This window comes from Podarcis gaigeae (genome assembly GCF_964106915.1).
Source record: "Podarcis gaigeae genome assembly, chromosome: 6".
Lineage (NCBI taxonomy): Eukaryota > Metazoa > Chordata > Lepidosauria > Squamata > Lacertidae > Podarcis > Podarcis gaigeae.
The window spans coordinates 73,937,908-73,943,558 of record NC_139682.1 but is presented as its reverse complement, the minus strand read 5'-3'; the positions used below and the strand labels follow the sequence as shown (position 1 = coordinate 73,943,558).

The 5,651-nt window shown below is 45.6% G+C and overlaps 1 long non-coding RNA gene across 1 annotated transcript; it reads right to left on the bottom strand.

The window, feature by feature from the left end:
- Positions 1–1,234: 1,234 nt before the first annotated feature.
- On the bottom strand, positions 1,235–3,753 carry LOC310847745. Its single transcript, XR_014565986.1, has 2 exons — positions 3,658–3,753; positions 1,235–1,539 (listed from the first exon to the last, which is right to left on the bottom strand). It is a non-coding gene; the product is annotated as an uncharacterized lncRNA (long non-coding RNA).
- Between the last annotated feature and the right edge of the window lie 1,898 nt (positions 3,754–5,651).

The following is a 5,651-nucleotide window of genomic DNA, read 5'->3' as shown; positions in this document are numbered from 1 at the left end:
TTGCCTTCCCTCAGGTGGGATACCTGGAGGTCTCCGCCTACCTCAGTCAGTTGTCCAATCCCACCTGGGGGAAGCGTTGCCAAGGAGACCAGGCCAGGTAGGGGAGGGACTACCTGCCCACACAATAGAGGGAGGATCTTACCTGGGAATCCTCACTTGGCTCCAGAGCTTCTCCTATCCTACCCACCCTCAGTCAATGTCTTATGTTGCAGGTTAACTTTTCTTCACAGTTATGCGGGTGCTGCTACGTCAAGGTCGCTGTTAAAGGGCCGGAAAGGAATTGGCAATACCAGGGTTCCCCATTAAAGGGGTTTCTGAAGGGAGGCTTTGACCGGCTGGGGACTGGGGAGGGATAACGCCCAATGCCTGAGCCAAGGTCTACCCACATCTGAAATATAATAAAGTTGTGGCCAATTTAATCCCATAGTACGTTGTCTTCAGTTGTCTTGAGCGGCCGCCGAGACCATATAACACCGGTCTTGAAAGACCTACATTGGCTCCCAGTACGTTTCCGAGCACAATTCAAAGTGTTGGTGCTGACCTTTAAAGCCCTAAACAGCCTTGGTCCAGTATATCTGAAGGAGCGTCTCCTCCCCCATCGTTCTGCCCGGACACTGAGGTCCAGCTCCGAGGGCCTTCTGGCGGTTCCCTCACTGTGAGAGGCCAAGTTACAGGGAACCAGGCAGAGGGCCTTCTCGGTAGTGGCGCCCGCCCTGTGGAACGCCCTCCCATCAGATGTCAAAGCGATAAACATCTACCTGACTTCAGAAGACATCTGAAGGCAGCCCTTTTCAGGGAAGTTTTTAATATGTGACATTTTAGTGTATCTTTCATCTTTGTTGGAAGCCGCCCAGAGTGGCTGGGGAAGCCCAGCCAGATGGGCGGGGTACAAATAATAAATTATTATTATTATTATTATTATTATTATTATTATTATTATTATTATTATTATTCCACATGATGGGGGGGCACCCGGGATCTGGGGGACTCCGCCCTGTCCACGTAAATGAATGTGATGTCATCTTATGGGATGACATCACCAAATAAAATCACAACCAAATGTAGAAAAGTCGGAGAGGGGGAAGCTCAGGGTTATTTAAGCTTATATATACCAGAGAGAGAGAGAGAGAGAGAGAGAGAGAAAGGTGAAAAGAATATAAGGTTTCAGCATTGGCAAAAATTATATTAAAAAAATAGTTTTGGCTCAGCCTTAGTAAAAGCATTTGACACTGCACATATGAATTCTTTTTATTACTGATAAGGTCATATATTTCACTTTATTTTCCAGTGGATAGTCGTCTCACCAAAAAGCATATTATTCTAATGTGTAAAGAAGACAGGCATATTTTGCTGGAACATCAATAGGGCTGGCTCTCTTCTTTCTCAATTATGAATCCTTGGAAGATCTTGACCTTCTGGGAATGCCTACAGTTGCGGCAACGGCCTCTGCTCCTTTCATTAACACCGACACATTTGTATTCTCTGACCATCAAGCTGCTCTTCATTTGCATGCCTGCCAAGCAGTACAAATTCTGTCGACTGTAATTAAAAAATAATACGAGAGATGCAATGTATTAGAAATAACATTTTGTGGTTCTGCAGTACCTTTTGGCTCAGAGAATTGAGATCCATAGTAACTCCATTATGGACTGAGAATTTGATTACTCTTGGTCTTATCAAAGATGTAACCATCAACATGAGAATGCTGTCCTTTGCATAGGTTACTTTTCATGGCTAGCTGCAGGACTGGTCCTCATGAAAAACCAACAGCCATGGCCCTGATATTCTGGCAGCAGGAACCACGCTTCTTCCTTTTTGAGCCACTGCAACAGGTTGCCAGTAGGAGGTTGGCTGTAATGCCACCACTCCTGGAGGCCAAAGGGCAGTATTGCAGTTACCTGCCAAAAAAGAATCAGGTGACATACGGAGCCAACATAAGTCTGCCTGGTTCTATAAAGCCGCTGTGGCAGGTCTCCTAATTCTGTGCCATTATCAATGCTCACATATTTCAAGTTTAGTTAGCGCAAAGTGGAAATATTCCACAAACTACTTACAGTCTCTTTCGATAGGTACAGCTCCCTTCACCTGAATTTTGTACAAAGTCGAAATGCTATCTTTAAACTTCTCGCTGTCGCAATTTGTAATTTCACCTTCATTTCTTTAGCAATGGGTTTTAAACATATGACGTGGAACACAGGAAGAAATTGTACTGAATGCCGAGTGAGTGGAATTCTGCTTACATAGTGGGACTTCGCATTCCTCTACTTTCCCCACCTGCCCCCCAAATTGGGGGGTCCTCTGAAGCTGATTATGGGCATGCGTCAGTCAGAACATTGGTTACGATCCTGGGTGACCATGTATAAAGGTAAGATGGGGGTTCTGTACCTTTGGTTTCTTGGCATAAGAGGAAATATTGACAGGAGCAGCTTCTGAAATTATTTCTTCTGCCCTCCTCATTTTTTTTTTCCTTTTGTGCTGTGCCTTTTAGATTATACGCCTGAGGAAAGGCATGCACAGCCTGCATGTTGTTGATGTTATATGAGCCAGCCTGGGAGTGTTTTAGGATGCAAATAAACCATGAAACAAAATAATATGATAAGTAGGCTTACAATTCGCAGTCACAAGAACTACCTGCAATATTAGCTGTGACAAGAAGTAGTCCTTGACTAGAATAAGCAAGGGGGTAACAATTAGAAGCTAGACATGTTTTTCAGAGTGAAATTTACAGATTGTCTTGGGCAAGTGACTCAGAAAAATGCACCATGCCCATCATTTTATAACACCAGTTGCCAACTGTCCCACTACTGTCAAAGGTGCAGGATTGAGCTATGGTCTTCTGTTGCCACATCTACACATAGAGTTCTCTGCTCTGACGCAGCTGCAGCAACATCCCTAGCAAGGCAATCATGTTGTCACATTATGCAACACTTACAATTCATTTCAAATATTAAGCACAGCAGTTTGAATGAATATAGCCAGTGAGTGGAATATGTTTAGAAAAGCATGGAGACAGCCTACCCCAGCTCCTAGGCTTGAAGCAAAATCAACCTCATTTCTTTTTTGCTAAAAAGAGTCAAAATTTGCCTTCCTGTCAGGGAACTGCCATCAGAGCCAGAGGCGGAGGGAAGGCTCCAGAGCGATGCTGGAGAGGGTCCCAGCAGGGAGAGAGGCCGCCCATCTGCTGGGGAAGGAAATCAGCGTAACACCAGGGGTGAAGGGGGGCAGATGGGGGAATCAGAGAGAAGGCTCCAGGACTCTTCACCTGAGACCAGTGGGGAGAGCACGGGTACTCCGCTGCCCACACCCTCCCTGCGCAGAAGACTTCCGTGCAGGGAGAGTAGGAGGAGACTTGGCGTCAAAGAACTTCTTTGCTGGAAGAAGTTCAAGAAACGCCCACTGACGGATTCTGCCAGCGACTGAGACAGCCACGAAGTGAAAGGCTGTCCAGACAGAAAGGGTTCAACCAGGTAACCTAGCCAGGAGTGGCGGCAACTTACGCACGAGCAACCCCTAGAACCATTACACTTCCCTATTCAGCCATTTTTTTTGCAAACACAAAATTTTGATTCCGTTCTCTGCACCATTTCCTCCTCCTCCTCCTCCTCCTCCTCCTCCTCCTCCTCCTCCCCCCATGCTCCACCAATCTCCCTCATTTACCTACCACATTCAAGTTGAATCCTATGGGGGCTATGGGGGCTCAATGTGATTTTATGGATATATTGACGAGAGATAAAGAGATAACACCTTGTCTGCTTGTGGACAAAATCAGGTTGGGCACCTTACCTAACGAAGAAGGAAAATGGGAACAAGAAGCCGTAGCAATCAATGAAACAAAAGGATGCAAAAGAGCATTAAAAAAACCCATCAAACATGATGCTTTGTTCAGGTGAATATTTGATCAGTTGTGTCAAGTGTGCTAATTTTAAGTGCATGCCCAAATCGGAGAAGATTTGGCTCTGCTCCAGCAAGTTCGACATAGGATGGTATCCACCCAACTTCTACTCAGAGTCAGTGGTGTAGCATGGGTTGCCAGCACCTGTGGCTGCATGGAATGGGTAGGTGGGAGGGAAACAGATAGACTATGCATGCACATTCAACTGCCTAACAGTGTTTGCATCACCTTGGAGATCACAACAGCAGAGGTAAGAAAAGAAGAGTGGTTCTGTTGTCTGGAGAAGTCACTTCCTGGTTCACATGATGAAGCCATTTTCAATGGAGCCCAGTGATGGAAGCACATAGCTGTATTGAGGCTGTACTGGGTGTTGAAAGTTTGTACCCCTAACAATTTTGCACTCAGGGAAACTGCCCGTGTAGCCCATCCTCCCCCCCCCCCCGCCAAGCCACTGCTCAGAGCAGACCCATTAAAATGCATAAGCTTAAGGCTGCAAACTTAACTCCAGTTACCTGGGAATAAGCCCTGCTGAATTTAATAGAATTTGCTTCTGAGCAGACAGGGTTAGAATTGCACTCTTAGATTAGTCATGCCTATTAACATCAGTGGCTCAGCTCTGAGAAGGACCAGTATTAAAGGCAACCTGTAAAATACTGAGCCAGACCATTGGTTAATCTAGCTCAGCATTGTCTATGCCTTTTGGGGGGTTCAGGTCAAAGTTGTTCAGCTTTTTTAAAGGAAGGAAATCCCTGTTTTGGGGGGTTCAGTTTAAAGTTGTTGAGCTTTTTTCTAGGTCTTATTATAACTCTCCAGTGTTTCAAATAGGACTTTCCTCCGGTCCTACCTGAAGTCACCAGAGATTGAAGCTGGGACCTGCTGTGTTGCTCTGCCATTGAGTTTTATCCTTTCACTATCCCATCCCATCTCTCCTTCTGTACCCCAAGCTTGATTTGAGGCTGTTGCCATGGTAATCTGGTGTGCTCCCAACACAATAGGGCCAATCTGTCTCTCCGGCTGCACCAACCATAACGCTCTGGCTATGCTGGTTTGACGCCACATGTCCCAAGATTATGCTGCTGCACTTACTGACTTTTTTATTTTGTTGCTAAAATGTTGATTCCACACCCCACTCAAAACAGGCTCGCAGCGTGAAAGCATGAACACAACACACAAAACCATGCCCACCATAAAATTTACAACAAACCAAATTCCAGAAAGCATCAATCATGGAGGCAATGAAAAGAACAGAGCGGTTCGGTCGGCATTGTGCTCCATCCTGATGCTTATTTACTGCTGTATAACTCAGAGGGCGAGACCTTAACTCCCTTACCTGACGGTATTTTATGCCGTTCCAAGTGCCTGACTGTAAAGGCATAGGGCTTGTGAGGCTGCAGTGGTGCAGAGTCTCAGGCTTATCTCTACGGGAGGTCCTGACACAATAGGAAATGTTAATACAGTTCTGCAGTGAATAGTAAATCTGTCATTCTCCTATGAATGGCAAATCTGCTGTTGAGCGAAGCAGGCAGATTAGTAGAATATTGCTTTGTGGCGATCACTGGGTGTAGACCATATAAGGCAACTCCCCCCTCCTCTTCAAACGGCACCTTTGTGTGTGTCAAAACATTTAATGCAAAAGGCTTAAGTAAATACAGTGAATTCACACAGTTTCGTATAGCAGTCCCGGGTTTGGTCAGCTGGAGAATGGATCACCCATTGCTACAAATTGTGCCGGCATCGATGTTAACAAAAGAAGCTCTAG